This window comes from Acinonyx jubatus, chromosome A3, assembly GCF_027475565.1.
Source record: "Acinonyx jubatus isolate Ajub_Pintada_27869175 chromosome A3, VMU_Ajub_asm_v1.0, whole genome shotgun sequence".
NCBI classification, from domain to species: Eukaryota; Metazoa; Chordata; class Mammalia; order Carnivora; family Felidae; genus Acinonyx; species Acinonyx jubatus.
Window position 1 is genome coordinate 25,105,586 of NC_069388.1, and position 16,124 is coordinate 25,121,709.

The 16,124-nt window shown below is 49.2% G+C and overlaps 1 protein-coding gene across 2 annotated transcripts in view; it reads left to right on the top strand.

Annotated features, from left to right (window-relative positions):
- Positions 1-16,124, top strand: part of CDK5RAP1 (CDK5 regulatory subunit associated protein 1) — a 194,940-nt gene that overhangs the window by 67,740 nt on the left and 111,076 nt on the right. For both annotated transcript variants that reach the window (XR_003423984.2, XR_008289143.1), the window contains exons 15-16: positions 14,378-14,452; positions 14,551-14,600. The gene's annotated coding sequence lies outside the window, so the exon portion shown is untranslated. The remainder of the gene's footprint in view (positions 1-14,377; positions 14,453-14,550; positions 14,601-16,124) is intronic.

Below are 16,124 nucleotides of genomic sequence, written 5' to 3' on the forward strand. Positions count from 1 at the left end.
TGCTCTGGTATAATCAATCTCAGATCTTGGCCAATAACAGGAATTCACAGGGACCTCCTGCAGGGAACTTGTATCCCTGCATACTCTTAAATTGCTTGTAAAATTTGGGTCAGTTTTCATTTCTTAGGATACATGTCTCTTATGAGATTTTCAGTGGGCTTTGTGAGTTACCAAAGGCAAAGAATCATTGTTTTAGGAGGCGACAAGGTTTTTGTGTACAGGCTTTGGGTGTGAGTCTTGGTTCAGCTACCTACTGGTGTTTGGTCTTGGGCATTATCCAACTTTTCTGTGTCTTAGTTTCCTCATCCATAAAGTAGGGATGGTATTATACCTATATAGGATTGTTATGAGGGTTAAGCGAGATGAAATATGTTACAAGATTAGCATCAAACTTAGCATATGTGACTATTCCATAATTTACTATCATCACCATCATCATGACTTTTTTACTATTGCATCAGCCATTTTCAGTTTTTTTCACCCACCTCTCTCTCAGATTTTATATAATTTCCCTAGATTTCCCCTAGATTTTGGCAACTATTCATACCTTGTTTGCAACAAGAAAATATGTATTTTTTTATTGTTTCTTTACAAAAAAAAAGGATCCTTTATAGTCCTTTTCCCAAAATAAGGGCAGATATAGAGATATTTTAATGTTACTCTGAGTTTTCATTTTTTGGTGGAAGGGTAGAGTTTTCTTGATACGTTCTACTGCAACTGTATTTGTGAATATACCTTGTCACAAATGCATAAGAGGTTTCAAAAGACTAAGTATTTACCTCCAGGACACATTTGCTAATGTCTGTGTGTCGACTCTGTTCTTTGTTTTACCCAGTTGCTCCACAGGTGGCACTGTCCAGTGTCAGGCCTGTGGTCTCCACTTTGTAGGCCAGAGTTGAGTGTATCTATGCTGAGAGGAGCTTTTCACTATCCCCAGGGGGGCAAGTAGCTGACAGGCACCTTGTCTTTGCTGCTCTCCCTCTGAGCACCTGTCACGACTTTGCCATCACTGGCTATACATTGCTGCTAGTAGGCATCCTATTCTGGAAGTGCAATAATTTGACTCCACATATAGCTGCAGGTGTCACTATGGTGACATTTCCCCATGGATTCAGCCAGCTTGGGTTTTACATTGGGGGGCATTAGGTTGGCCTGAGAAAGAGAGAAGGGTCATGTCATGGAAATCACACTGAACCTTGAGTCATAGGCTGTGACCACAACACCAAACCCCTAACTACTGCGCACTCAGAAAATACTTTCTGCCCTTATGACGACCTGTTACCGCCATCATCAACAGCAGCATCACCACCATCACCCATGTCTCCATTTAGAGATGAAGAAGCTGTGGCTCAGAAGTTAAGTGACTTTTCCACAGAAGTGACAGGTTGGGCTTCAAGCCCAGGATGTGCCTGAAGCCAAAGCCTTGACTTAGGACATGTCATTTATCTTCTTGTTCCCTTAGCGCATGAGATTCTTGAGGGCTGGGGCATGTCTTACTTACCTTGTACATTTTTGTCTCCACTCAGTGGGTAGTAAATGTTGGACAAATTAATGAATGAACAAATGAATGGGCCAACTTCTCAGTTTCTCTGTTTGTCAAATAGGCTAACATGTCCTTGCCTTCGGTTATGTAATGGTTATAGGAATCAGATTAGAAAGTGGCTCTGAGTGTTTAAAGTGACAGCCATACATGAGGCCAGAGTTCCTTCCGTCTTCAGCCCTCCTTTCTCGTATCTCTACTCCTTTTCAGACTGGCGTTGGGCAGATATGGGCTCCCTCAGGTGGTCAGTTTGGATGGGCTCAGGATGAATCCTCTGACTTCTCATGCTAAAACAGTCACTGGGTTTAGCTGGATTTCCTCCCGAGGCTCTATGGATCTGTAGCTTGGAAGCTCTGGTTCAGTCTCTTTTTTTCTTAAAAATATATGACGTAATTCAGATCACATAGCTCTCTTGCTTAATACTTCATCAATAATTCACTGTTGCACACTGTAACACCTTTATTTTTGGCCCTGGTTTGGCTCCTGTCCGCCTCTGTCTGGTTTGACTCCTGTCTGCCTCTCTAACACTTCTTGCTACTCCCTTTAGCTACACTGGCTTTCTTTCAGTTTCTTGGGTGTACCTAGCTTGTTCCCATCTCAGGACCTTTGTACATTCTGGTCCCATGGCCTAGATCCCTTTCCTCCACGTTTTGCTTAACTTACTCATCCTGCAGGTCTCAGCTCATATATCTTCTCCAAGAAGCCTTCCCTGACACCTCATTGAAATCAGACTGCCCCGACATTATGCTGTCTCCTAGTACCCCCCTGTAGGTTTCCTCTTAGCCATAACTGGAATTTGCAGTTATGTGTCTCTTTGTTGGCTGAATTGTTGAATGTCATCTCTCTCACAAGTGTCATGAGGCATAAACCATTCTTGCTTTGTTTTGCTCACATGGCAGAGTAGATGCTTGATACCCTATTTATTGAATGAATGTGAACATTTTTCCCCCAATGATGAAAGTCAACCATGTTCATCATAAAACGTTTGGAAAAGATATTAAGAAGAAAATGAAAATCATTTGCAATCCTACCAACTCAAGCCATCTGAAAATCACAATAAACATTTTCAACTACTTTATATATATTCACACCTGGGATCTAAATGTTCTTGTGAGCATATTCTTTTGACACCAAATGCTCTTTAAAAGCATGACTTTAGGGCCTTCTGGCATCCAACTTCAGCTCAGGTCATGATCTCACGGTTTGTGAGTTCGAGCCCCACATTGGGCTCTCTGTTGTCAACACAGAGCCTTCTTTGGATCCTCTGTCTCCCTCTCTCTCTGCACCTCCCCCAGTCATGTTCTCAATCTCTCTAAAAAATAAATAAACATAAAAAAAATAAAAGTGACTTTAATGGCTATGCAACATTTCTTACTAAGAATTTATCATAAAAAATAAATCGTCTATTGTTGGACATGTAGCCTGTTCCCAAAATTTCATCACAAAACCAATGCTGTGGCAACAAGTCTTGCCCTTAAACCTTTCTCTGAATCTCTGAGGATTTCTTTAGAAAATCTCCAGAAGTGGGAATTTATCATATGCATTTCAAAGAGTATGAATATTTTCAAGTTTCCTGGTCCATGAGAGATCTGGCTTGCTCTTGCCGAACTCAAACATTTGGGTTTCTTGTGGGGGGACGGTGAGTGTCATTTAGTGAAATATCTGAATTATAAATGTACACTAGAATGAAGAGCAGTTTGACTCCATCTACCATCTCAAACTAGGTTTTGTTTGCTTAAGGCATCACCTAGAAGAGCTCTTTGCTCTAACACATAAGGGTGATTTCTCCATGGAATATATCTTCATGCAAATGGAAATCTGAAGTCCTTGGCCCTACCTTCTGTCCGGTTTCCAGCGGTGGTGTGTCCTCAGATGTGAGCAGGGTCTGGGTTAGTACTGATGGGTTCATTCATCTACCACACATCCTTCCTTTCCTTCCCTCCTCTCTCCTCCTTCCTTCCCTCCCTCCCTTCTTTCCTTCCTTCATTCCTTCCTTCCTTCCTCCCTTCCTTCCATCCATCCATCCATCCATCCATCCATCCATCCATCCTTCCATGTATTCCTCAAATATTTGTTAAGCACCTACTATGTACCAAGCTCAGGAATGCATCAACAAGCCATGGTCTCTCGCCTTATAATTTGTAGTCGGAGAGACAGACATGGAACAAGCAAACAGACCATTCAATTAAATAATGACAAGTTGTGTTAAGTGTTTTGAAAGAAATGAAGGTTTGAGATGGGAGTGGTGGAGGGCCTCTCAGATGAGATGATTTCTAAGTTGATCTAAAGGATGAGAAGAAACCATCCCATGCAGGGTGGGGTGAAGATGGAGAGAGAATGGCTTGAGCAAGCCTGTGGTAGGGAGCAGTCTGGTGGGGAGCAAGTCAAGGCCAGTGTGACTGACTAGGGAGGGGTGGGGGCGGTGGGAAGACCACTGGAGACCACTGGAGGCAGACGCTGGGGGCTGTGGTGAAGACGATGGATGGGAGGCTGTTAGAGGGTTTTAACCAGGGAGTGACATGATTCGGGTTATCTTCTGAAGTCTCTTCTGGCTGCTACGTGGGGTCTAGCCTGGAGGCACAGAGTGGAAGCAGAGAGACCAGGGAGGAGGCAGTTGGAATTATCCAGGTGAGAGATGGTGGATGCCTTATCCAGTGTGGTATTGCAGGTGGATTTGAGAGTGATTGACAAAGTAGGACAACAGGACTGGACTGGGTGTTGGATTATGTGTGGAGCAGGCAGAGCCCTCACCTGGGGGATAGTGCTGACTCTTTGCAGGTAGGGAAGTGTGAGAGCCTTTTGTGTCCTTCCTTCTGGGCCCCTTTATTTCTTCTGATGAATTTCCCTGCATTCATTTTGTTAAGTAATCTCTACACCCAACATGGAGCTCGAACTCACAACCCGGAGATCTAGAGGGGAGCAGCAGAGACGCAAGCTCAACCACTTCAGCCAGCTTGATGCCCCTCCCCCATTCTTTCGGTTACTATCCTAGCTGTCAAAACCCATCCATCCTGTGTTCAGTTCTCTTAGCGCTCTGCTCCTTGGTTTTTGTTTTTTGGTTTTTCTGTTTGTTTGTTTGTTTTCTGCTCCTTGTTTTTTGATGGCTTACGCACTGGGGCCTCCCTCCTGGGTAACTCAGTGCCTTAACTCCACGGAGCATAGTTTCCTTAGAGGTGCCTGCTGTTAGAAGGTAGAACTAGAGGGCCAGAACTTTAGCCCCCAGCCTCATTCTAATCAGAGCACCTCTCTTGTCATCTGTCTTATGTGTCAGGTAAACTTTTATTTGAGGAATAAAATAAGGAAACTTATTTTCTTAAAAAAGATCTTCAGGAGTGATGCTACTGGGGAAGACTTTAGTCCACCAGAGCAGGTGAATGAGAGAGGTAGGTTTTTTTTTTTTTTTAAGTTTATTTATTTATTTTGAGACAGAGAGAGAGAGAGCGCACTCGGAAGAGGCAGAGAAAGCGGGAGACAGAGAGAATCTCAAGCAGGCTCCACTGTCAGCCCAGAGCCCCACGGCATGGCACTCAGGCTCACCAACCATGCGATCATGATCTGAGCCAAAATCAAAGTCGGATGCTTAACTGACCTAACCAGCCAGACGCCCCTTGGGGAGAGGTGCTTTGGGCTGTTTGCTCCCCAGCTGAGCTAAGAGGCTTGGGATGGAGGTGTGGGCAAGGAGAGACCATCTGGGGTGGAGGGAGAAGGATGGTGGTCTTTGGAGCCAGTGCACTGACTTCCAGCACCAGAAATGGTGTGGGCAACCCTGCCTGGGCAAAGGCAGGTAATTGCACCCCCCCATCCGGTGCCACTCAATGTGATTGTAAGAATCTAATGGGATAATAGTTGTCCGTGCCTGCAAGACTGTAAAATGAGATGCACCTGTTAAAGTCATGGGAGAGGAATGAGGGGCTTCCATGGTAGGACAGGCTCTCTCATGCCTCTCCTGCCTGGATTGCTCCTTCTGCCTAGCTTTCTTCAAGGTCCTGAGGATGTCTCCATTCCATCATTTTGTACCTACTATGTATGTGCCATGCACCAGGCAGTGTGCTCACACACAGGTGGGAAATTCTGGCCTTAGGATTCAACTGTCCTCTGGGAAAGTGTCTCCCAGCCTCTACCTTATCTTAAGTTATCCTATATACACCAAGGGCTGGGAGACTTTGCAAGGCCACAGTGCAGGGCGGTCCTGCCATCTTGCCCAAGGACTTGTCTGAGGGATGTTTTTGGGAGACTTATTTCCTTCAAGGCTGGGCTTGTGGTTCATATTTGTAAAACAGGTGGGGAGTTAGGTAAGGAACTCACAGCAAGGTTTGGCCTGGGCTCTATCCTCCCACCACAGCACAGGGATCCTGCACCTGACCCACGAGGCCTGCTCAATGGTTTGGGATGTAGGCAGAGAACTGGCCTCCAGGAGGGCCTCCCCACTGGCCATCCAGTTGCCAGAGGCCAGCTGAGGTTACTGGGCTGCTGGTCACTTGTTCCCTCCCAAGACAGAGACCTGCCCGTGATGGGGATTTTATCACAATCCTCATCTGCCTTTGTCTGGGGGCAGGCTTAACTCGCCATGGGCTTTGGCAGGTGCCCAGGTGTGAGAAGAGGCCTCTTCCCGCTTTGTGACTCTTGGCAACCATGGAACTATTCACATTTCTGACTGCAAAGCCCTCTGGTACCCAGGCTTTCTCTGCTCACCACCCTGCCCTGCCTGGGCCACATGGGACTGGATGTTGATGGGGAGGGTTCTCCTCACTCTCTCCCTCGATGGCACTGCTCTTGGGCACATGTCAACCACTCTCCTGCCTGTCACACCTTTCAGGGCCAGGGGAGCTCTGTGGTATCATAATCAGCCACCTGGATCTGGCTCTACCCTTAGGGGTCTGGCTTCTTCCCTTAACCCCTTGCCTCCACACTCAGGGCCTCCCAAATATCTCTGGGCTCCTGGAGTCCCCTCTTTCTTAGGGACATCAAAACTTCTGCTTCCTTCCTCTTCTTCCCTCTCGAGCAGGGAACCCTTGTATGTGAAAATTCCCTGTGTTCTTTCTATGTCCCATCGTCTCAGGGTGTGGGCTCTTGAAGCTAAGGCCCTCTCTGTTTCCTGAGGAGCCTCTCTTCCCTGAGATGCTGAATACAGAATTCAGAATCTCTCTCTGAGGGGCCAAGGGAACACAGGAACTATCAGGGAGAAAAACCTTTCCATTAAGCATTTCAGAGGGGGCCTTGCCATCTCCTAGAACCCCGTAGCAAACTCAGAACCAGACTCTTTCTCAAGCAAGAATCATCTTTATTGCAGCTGAGATTTTCCATTGTGACAGCAGCCATTCTTGTACTCTCAAGGGTCCAGAGCACTTGTGGCTGAGGAGAGGGACTGGCCCTCGGTAAGAACCGGCTATTCGTCTGGAACAGTCAGCAGCACATAACCCTGTGGGTAGAAGCAGGGAGGGGTATCCTACCTGTCCTCACTGCCCGGCTCTCCCTGAGGTGGCTCAAGCTATCTTGGGAGGGGTTCTATGTATCCTAAGGACACAACTTTCCCTGTTGGCAAGAAGGCAGAGTCAGGGACAGACTGGACAAGGGGTTAGAGCAGAGGGGACGAACGGTCTTGGGAATGTTTGTGAAGGAAGGAACAGAAAGATCACTCTTTGGAGCTCTTCTGAAAACCTATGTATCAAGATGCCTCTAATGTTTCTGATGCATTGGGGTTCATCCTGCTGGGTCGCCCTGAGGTGGGTCTCTCATCCAGCTAGAGCCCTCCACCTGCTCCCACCCACTATGCCCAACCCATGCTGCTGGAATCCATCTGCTCCTGCATCTGTTTTTCCACCAGAAGGGGAGCTCCTGAAGGTTTCAGGGACGGGGTATGACTCATAGCTTTGTCTTGGCATCATCCAGCACATGGCCAGGCACAGAGCAGCCGGTGATATATATTAATGGAGTGAATTAGTGATAGCGAATGAATGAGGGAGCGGTCAGGGCAGCTATGTAAGGATGTGCAGATTGTGCACTGTCCCACTCCAGGTGCTGTCATTCATATAAGCTACTGTATGAGTGGTGCATCTTGGAGTTGTGTAATATGTAACTGGCACAACAGTGCAAGGCAGCCTAGAAGTGAATCGACAAGTTAACCCATGAGCCCACCTGCTGCCCCGACCCCCACCTTGTCTCCATAGGTCTGCTGGGCTGTGCTTGCACTTTGCCATTTTTGGCATTCAGAACTATAGAGGGGCCCCTGCTGTCCTGGCCCTCCTTGCCCAGAGTTGTGGCATCATTTCTGGAGCAGCTCCAGCCCCTGGATTACCTGAAGTAGGTCTTCCAGCCTCGACCTAGGGTCATCCTGGGCTCACCCTTCCTACCAGGGCCACCCTGGCTTGGGTGGGGTCTAGGGGAGGGGTCTGAGGATGGAATGGGGGAGTAGCACAGGCCAGGGGCTGGGGTTTTAGGAGACAAACTGCTGCTGTCTCCTCCTACCCTCCTGCACAGTAACATCTGGTTCTTGAAAGCAGATTTCTAGTGTCTCCTGAATGTCAGGACCGGGAATTAGGCGTCCTGGGTCCAGAACTGGGCATAAGTTGAGGGTCCTGAAGCTCAAACTTTATGTCTGGGGTGGTGGGTCACGCTCTGTCAACGGTCAGAGTAGGGCTGGGTGAAATCAGTGATCCTAGTAGTTCTCGTGTTTCTGAAGGGAACCTTGATTTCCAGCGCCTATCTTTATCTCCATTTGACAGACGGAGACAGCAGGCTGAGAGAGGGGCAGTGGCTTGCCTGACGCCACATGGCCAGCAGGTTCCATGTGGTTCTCTCTCTGCTTTGCCCCTAGAGCCCTTTCCTGCACTGCTATTTAAGAGTGGGAATCTTGTTAAGGTGGGAAACAAAGAAATGAAGGGCATCTCTGAGCTCTACCCCTTCCCACCAACCCCATCTTCCTCTTCTCAGGTTCACCTTCCAGAGGGAAGGGGCGAGTGCCAAGGAGGCAGGGTGACCCCTGGGGCAGACTCAGAGCTGGCAACCCCCCCTCGGCAGCACGTCCGTGGTTCCTCTGCTGGTTTTCTCAGCCCTCTGGTCTGTGGCCCCATCTTACCTCCCTGGCATTTAGCCAGCCTCGTGCTGGCCCAGGTTCCCACCCTCTGGCAGTTCACAGAGAGCAGGTGCCAGCGGCAACAGCCCTTTTCTGGGGGTTAGGCCACCTGAGCTCTAGGGTGGTAGGTGGTCCTGGCTAAGGGTAAAGGCTTTGAAATCAGATAAACCCTGGTTGGAACCCTGGCTGTCCTGCCCTAGGCAAGTTTCTTTGCCTTTCTGAGCTTTAGTTCCCTCTCTTGTAAAATGGGAGAAATCATAGCATCGACTTCATGGAACTAATTGTGAAGACCACCTATGTGAGGCATTGAAGCTCTCAGGTTGCCTAGGGCTTGGCTCCCTGAGGGATTCATGGAACCCCTTGGGGCCTCAGTTTCCTCATCTGTATATGGGGCATCACATCCAGGATGGCTATGAGAGGGTGAGATAAGGGAGGTAGAAGGTTTGCCTCATTGAGTGCCTCTTCTGCCTGAGCCTCAGCTTCTGCCCCTGCAGAATGGGGACAAAGCACCTGTAGGGCTCCAAGACCCTTCTAGCTCTGACCTTCCCCGGCTGTCTCAGGAAGCTCTTTTTCTCAGCATTTACCTTGGAGGGCTCCACTTGGGCCTGGTCGAAGGAGATGCCCTTGACGTTGGGCAGCGGGAGGTCTTGTTCTCTGAGCAGCTCTGTGAGAGGTATGGGTAGGGGAGCTCAGTGCCCTGGCAAGCAGAGGTGTCTGTGGGTGCAGGGCAAGGGCGGGGAGGGCCCGGGCCAGCTGACCCCTGGCTGCTCCACTGTTCAGAACAGGAAAAGGACTTGGCGTATCCCCTTTCTCCTCTCCTTCCTCAGGGGACATCATCCTCTCTCAGGCAACCCCACTCTAGAAAACCGGGTCCCTAAATAGCTTTTCTACCCATTCATTAAAAATCTATCTTGAGAGAATTTCTTCTAGAATATATTCAGGAACTATGAACACATTCTTGTGAAGATAGGCTTCTTAGCAGCATTTTAAGGAATGTGCGGTTTGTTGAAGGCATCTTAGGAACGTCTTAGTGAATTTCATTCTTGTTTAATTGAGGAACATTGCTGAAACAATGTTTGTCCTCCTAAAAATGCTAAAATGTTGGCAGAAACAGAAAATGTCTCAGAAAAAGGTTAGAAACAAGTCAGTATAAACTGAAAAATCAACCTTAAAACACTAGGGATTTGGTTGTATGATAAGAAAATATCCATTAAATATATCAAAGAAAATATTCATGAATATACTCATTTATTAAATATATGAAAGATAGTCCTTAGAGTAAGTTTTTGGTAAGTTGGTAAATGGTAAAGTTGGAGAATTTTGCAAATTGAGTTTCAAAGAACTAACCATTTGGCCTGTTGAGTTTCTGAGTTTCTGACTTGAGAGCCTGGCGTGGGCCCCTCCTTCCCCCTCCTTTGCACTGACCAGCCCTTATCTCATCTCAGCCCCCCATCATCACTCTGGGGCCCTTGCTGGCCCAGTGTGTATTCCAGCCCAGTTAGGTGGGGAGCAGGATGGAGGAAGAGAGACAGGTGCCTCTGGTGTCCTTTCTGTTCCCTGATCTGCGGATGCCTTCTCATCAGCCTTCCAGCTCCCAGCCTCTGGACGCCTCCTCATTTCAATCCTGTCTGTGTTGGGACCAGATGATCCTGACTGCGGCACAGGCTTTTGTGAATCTTTCCTCTGCCAATTCTCTTATCCTCAGGCTGCTTCTTGCAGCCAGTTTTCCTGTATTTCCTGAGTGGGTTTGGCCCTGCTCCTTTTTGCCTTGCGGGGGAGGTTTGGACAGGACCCCAGTGTGAATGGCACCCTGGCATTGTGCAACACACAAGGCCTGGATGTTCAGACTCTGCAAGACTATATAGGCTTCTTGAACCAGACCTAGCTCCTGGGTCATCTTGATGCTCGCCATAGGTCTCTTTGGTCTAGGACGAAGATACACTTATTGAATAAACTGCCGGTGGTAGGCACTGGCTAGGTGAGGTTGCATCCTTGCCCACCTGGACCCTTTTTCTGCCTGCCTTGCCGGGCCTTTCATCACCGCTGTTCCTCACCTCTAATAGGTCTCCCTTCTTGAGCACAGATTTACTCACTTTATGCCCAGAACTTTCCCTGGCTATCACAGGTCACAGAATGATGCGAAACCCTTCAGCCCAGCCAGCATTTGAGCTCCTCTAGCCTCGCCCTCTAGCCTCACTCTGGAGTCCTGACATAACTCCTCAAGTTGGAGCATAGAGAGAAGCCCCTGGAAAGGAGATGAAATGCCAGAGTTCTGGGCTCAGCTCTGCCAGAGACTTGCTGTGTGACCTTGGGAAAGTCATTTTACTCTACTGAACCCAAATGCAAAAAAGGAGGCTGAGCCGGGTGATTTCTCAGAAGTGCGTAAGGTCCGAACTGGTTACCTTGCATGTACTAGCAGGGTCCACGCAAGGTACACTAGCTGGCAGAGAATGGGAGGGAGCACACCTGGGCCCTTTCCGGCACCCCCATTGGCCACACTCCAAATTTCAGTCTCTACCCTGCCTCCATCTGCCTTGCCCAAGCACAGTTCTTAGCCAACCCCAGGGGACAAGGCAGAAGCCAGCTGTCTGTGCAGAGTTCTAGACACAGGTGATGCAGCTCCAGGCTGCATGGTGTATGGGCATGAGAAGAAACCCAGTGGGGCTCACCGTTGTGATGGGGCAAAAATACCCTGTTCAGAAGCTCTAAGAGAAAGGCCTCCATACGTTTTTCCTACAACAGATGAAAAAGAAACAGGAAGGTCACTTCGGCTGGGCTGGCAGATTCTGACCATGGGAATGGGGCACCTCCAGTGTACAGGTGCCCACAAGAGATCAGGAGTAGTCCAGGGGACTCCATTTTTAAAGGGCACTGGGGCCAGATGACCAGATAGTGAAGGGCCTAGGGAAAGTTGAGGGGCCTGAAAAAGAGTTACCCTCACCCTAGGTCACGGGGACTGTCTTCATATCTCTGCAGGGTAGCCCAGGGGAAGAGGAAATAGGTTGAGCCAGAGGAAACCCACGGCCAGAGCTTCACAGGTACCAACTTTGGGTCCGTCCAAAGAGGAGCTCTCCAATGCTGAGACCTGTCTGGTGATGGGGCAGGAATTGTCTCACTGAGATAGCAAACCTCCTGTTACTAGGGATGTTCATGCAGTTCAAGAGGTTGATCAGAGCTGCTCCAACCCATTTGGAGAGATTGGAAAAGGACTCCCTTTCTTTAAGACTCTTTCCCCATGTATTGGGACACTGTTATAAACATATTCATAATTATCTATGATGTGGGTGGCTTGTACACTGCACAACCTGTGCAACCATACACAGCAGCCCTGGTGTGGATAACTGCCCTCTGATGATGTCACAGAAGGGATCCCTGACCTGGGAAGATGATCTTCAGGACCCTTCAAGGCTGGGATTCTATGCAAGTAAGGCCAGAGCAAGGCCTAATATAGCAGGGCTAATCATTCTGAAGTGTTTCCCGACACATGTTCAGCCCTTTCATTTTGTTGTTTTTCCATCTTGCAGCCTTCCCCCATTAAGGGCTGGCCCATGAGGTTCACAGTCTTGTGGAAGCGAAGGATGGTGGAACCAGTGCCCCAAGGCTAGGGAGGGCCCAGACACGTCACACTATAGCAGAAACCCCTCACTGCTACATGGGGACCCAGGTGGCACAGGTGGCTCAGGACGCTATGCTGGGAATCCCAGGGGAGTAGAAACCCAGAGAGGAGACACACAGCCATGTTGGGGGTGCAAACGGAATGTTCTCCCAAAGGAGGCTGTTTTCAACCTATAGATGAGGAGGTGCCCTTAAAAATCTGGGCATCATCCTGGATACCTCTCTCATTCCTTTCCCACATCTACTCCAGCAGGAAGTCCTATCAGGAATATGTCCTGCACCCGGCCAGTCCCCTGACTGCCACCTGCCTCATCAAGCCTCTGCATTGTTCTACCAGCCTGCTCAATGGCCTACCTGCCTCCACTCCAGGCCCCTCCAGACTGCTCCTTCTGTGTTCCATCAGCTTTTATCTCACTCTGGAAGAGCCAGCTTCCCACTAGTAGGCTCTATTCACTTTACAACCTCCCCTCGATCCCTCTGATCCAGCTACCCTGGCCCCCTCGTTGTTCCCTGAACCATGGGCACACCCCTCTCTGCCTTGGGGCCTTGGGGCCCCTCTTTCCCATGTCCCCACAGCGCTCTCCCTCACCTCCTCCAGTCTTTTCTCAAACACTTACCTTCTCAGTGAGGCCTTCCCCAACCTTCCTTTTTAGTTTTACCTTCACCTGCACTCCTGATGCACACCCCCTCTTCCTACTTTTTCTTTTCCACAGTATGATCACTTGCGTACATACCCTACAGTTTTACTGTGCTCATTGCTTCTTATCTGACCTCACCCTACTAGAATGTACATTCCATGAGGCAGGGTCCTTTGCTTTGTTCACTGACATATCCCAAGTACCTAAGTCAAGTCTGGGCACATCATAGGTGCTCAGTAGGTGTTTGTTAAGTGTTTGAAAGAATGAAGTGGACGAGTTTAAATTCTGGGGGCTCCCCTGACCCCAGGGGGTGTGGGGACTCCAGGGCAAGATGAGATCAGTGATAGAAAGTGAGTGAGGCTTTCAACTTCCTACATCAGTGACTCAGGGCCTTTTTCTGGGCCTGCTGATGGGTCCTTCAGGACCATGGAAAGGCCAAAGTTTAGGAGAGACTCACCTGCTTTGCAAGGCCGGCGGGATAAGGGCCCAGGGTGACTGTGGTGCTACCAGAGAAAAGAGATCACCCTTTCAGATCACGGCAGCTGCTTGGGGGTGCAGTGGTCAGTGAGCTCCAGTTACAACACCCCCTCCCTCCTTTCCTCCCTCCCTCTTATCCACTACTCCGTGTGCTGACAGCAGGCATGGAAACGCACCCCTTGACCACCCCCCCCACACCCGCCTACTTCTCTGTCAGTCATTCTTATTTCTTCTGAACATGCAAAACCAAAAAAACATTACCTGCTTGGAGTGAACTGGAGTTTTAGTTCCTGATTCTTGAGGAAAACATAGCCTTTGAAAGGAGATTCTATGGGAGTTGAAATTAGGTCAGAAGAGGAGAGGAAATTATGTTCCAGCCAGAGGGATACCCTTCACCCCAACTCCCGTGAATGCTTGTCCAGGGCTGGCCCCTCTCACCGGTCCTTTCCCTGCTGCCCCAGATGCTGGTCATGTGTGTTCAGACCATGTGTGTGGGTGGTGCTGTGGGAGAGGGCACTCATGGTGTCAGGTCTTCCTGGAGGCCAGGGGAGGCTGGGGCTGGGCACAACGCAGGGAGGCTCAGCCCAGGGAAGGGAAAGCCTTTTGCAATGAGTCATTTGGCCATTGAATCACTGTTGCTCGAAGCCAGAGGACTCCTTGGTTTTGAGGGGGTTGTCTATTGGCCTTCGTAAATCACACAGTCACCTTATAGACCGGAAATAGTTCTTCTCACTACCACTCAGAGATGACAAATTTCTTGACCACAGAGTCATGCCAACTAAGATTCTAGGGTCCTGTGTGTGTACTGGATGCTGCTGGGCTTGCCTATTGGGGGGGGTCCCCCACCCCCCATATATCTGAGGTACCTTCCCAATTTTAAGGTCTGTGGAATGGGAAATAGGAATCCCAAGGGGGCTCAGAAGAGAGAAGTTGAAACTTTGGGGGAAGCTGTGTTTCCCCAGAAATAGAGTAGACAACACAGATATGTTTAGCCTCTTATGAACTGTTTTTCTGATCTTTCTCCTGGTTTTGCAGACAAGGGCTTTTGAGGCAGCCACGTCCAGGGAAGGCAGAAGATTTAACAACTACCTACAAGGCACTGAGCAGAAGGTATTGGAGGCAAAACCCTTTAGTTGTTGAGGAGGTCTTTGGGGAGCACTGGAAGCCACACAGGGGAGCAAGTGTTAATTGTAATGTTTTGACAACAGGTGCATCTACTTGGGTGTGGACCGATCGAATATTAGCAGGCGACACAATGGTGAGTTTTGCAGCTGCCTCAGTCACCCGGTCCCGGAGGGGCCCCCAAGTGGACTCAGGCCCCCTGAGGAACAAATAATTTCAAGGCTTACTCACCCAGGAAAGTGAGACAGAGGAGGTGTTGCTGGTCCCCAGCAGGACCAGCGAGCCCGGCTGGGTGACGGTGGCTGTGGCCGTCAATGTGGACGGTGGGAGGGTCGGGGGTACTGATGGTCAGTCTCACACTTCCTCTGGACTGCTTGGAAGTCTGAATGAGGTTAAAGCAGAAAAGGTGCAGGCAGGTACAGAGAATGGAGTTCCTTAGTTCCCGGCTTGGAAGAATGGGAACAAGATCGTCTTAGGAGCCAGGGTGTCTGAAGTTTCATTCTAGCTCTGCAGCAACTTGCTGCATGACCTTGACCTTGGGAAGTTTACTTAACCTCCTTGAGCTCCTTTAAGGTGAGAGATTACATCCTCTGCTTCCTGGGCGTGCATGGCAGGTAAGAACATAAATGTTGGAGCAAGAATCCCAGCTCCACCGCTTGCAAGCTTTGTGGCCTGAGACAAGTCTCTTAATCTCTCTGTTTTCCTAGTTGGTAAATGAGAATAATCGTTCCTACTCTACAAGGTTGTTGTGGGGATTAGATGAATTCATTCATGTGGAGTACTTAGAATAGAGCCCAGCACCTAGTAATGCTGTTGTTTTCTATTACTGTTTGTTCATCCGATGCCATGTTCTAAGAGCCTTTGGAGAAAGGACACTGAGCATGGATTTTGGAGTCCAGGACTGGCTTCAAATCCTGTTTCTGCCACTGACTGAGTGATATGAGCTTGAGCAACTGGATTCACCTTTCTGTGCCTCAGTTTGCTCACATAGGAAAATGGGCTGAAGTGCGGGGTATCTGAGGATTATGTTGACGCAGGTGGAGGAGCCTGGCACATAGTCACTGCTCGCTGTTATCTCCGTGTGCACATCTGGCTGCCTTAGCAGGGGCAGGGGCACGTTCAGTAGTGAGTCATAACGCCAGCCTCCTGGCCATGGGCACCTGGGCGGGGCAATGAGCTAAGTGCCTTACTTGAACCAACCCCCCCAACCCTCACAGCACCAGTGGAATAGGTGCAGTGGTTTTTGGAGTCCACAGTAGGAAACTCTGGCCAGATGGAACATGCTTACGTGGCCCAATCCTGCCCCCATCCCAGACTCTTTCCTGAGATCCTGGCCCTGGTGCGGGAGGGGAAGCTGGTGACACACCCACCTTGGGCTCCCGCTCCAGCTCTCTCAGTGACAGCAGTGCAATGAGGTCGGCAGCCTGGAAAAAGGGCAAACCGCGTGTTGGCCTTTAGTATCCCGTAGCTCTGTTCTGAGCAGTTTCAGGGGTGTCATTGGGGTTCATTGAGGTGTAATTGCTTCCAGCTGAATGCACTACCTGCACGTAGTCGACGTCGACATCGGAGGAGACTTCCACCTGGTTTCTCACCATGATTTATCCGGAAAGGTTAACTTTATTGTTTCAGTGATTTTCCCTTTCTATGTTTTACTGTGAAA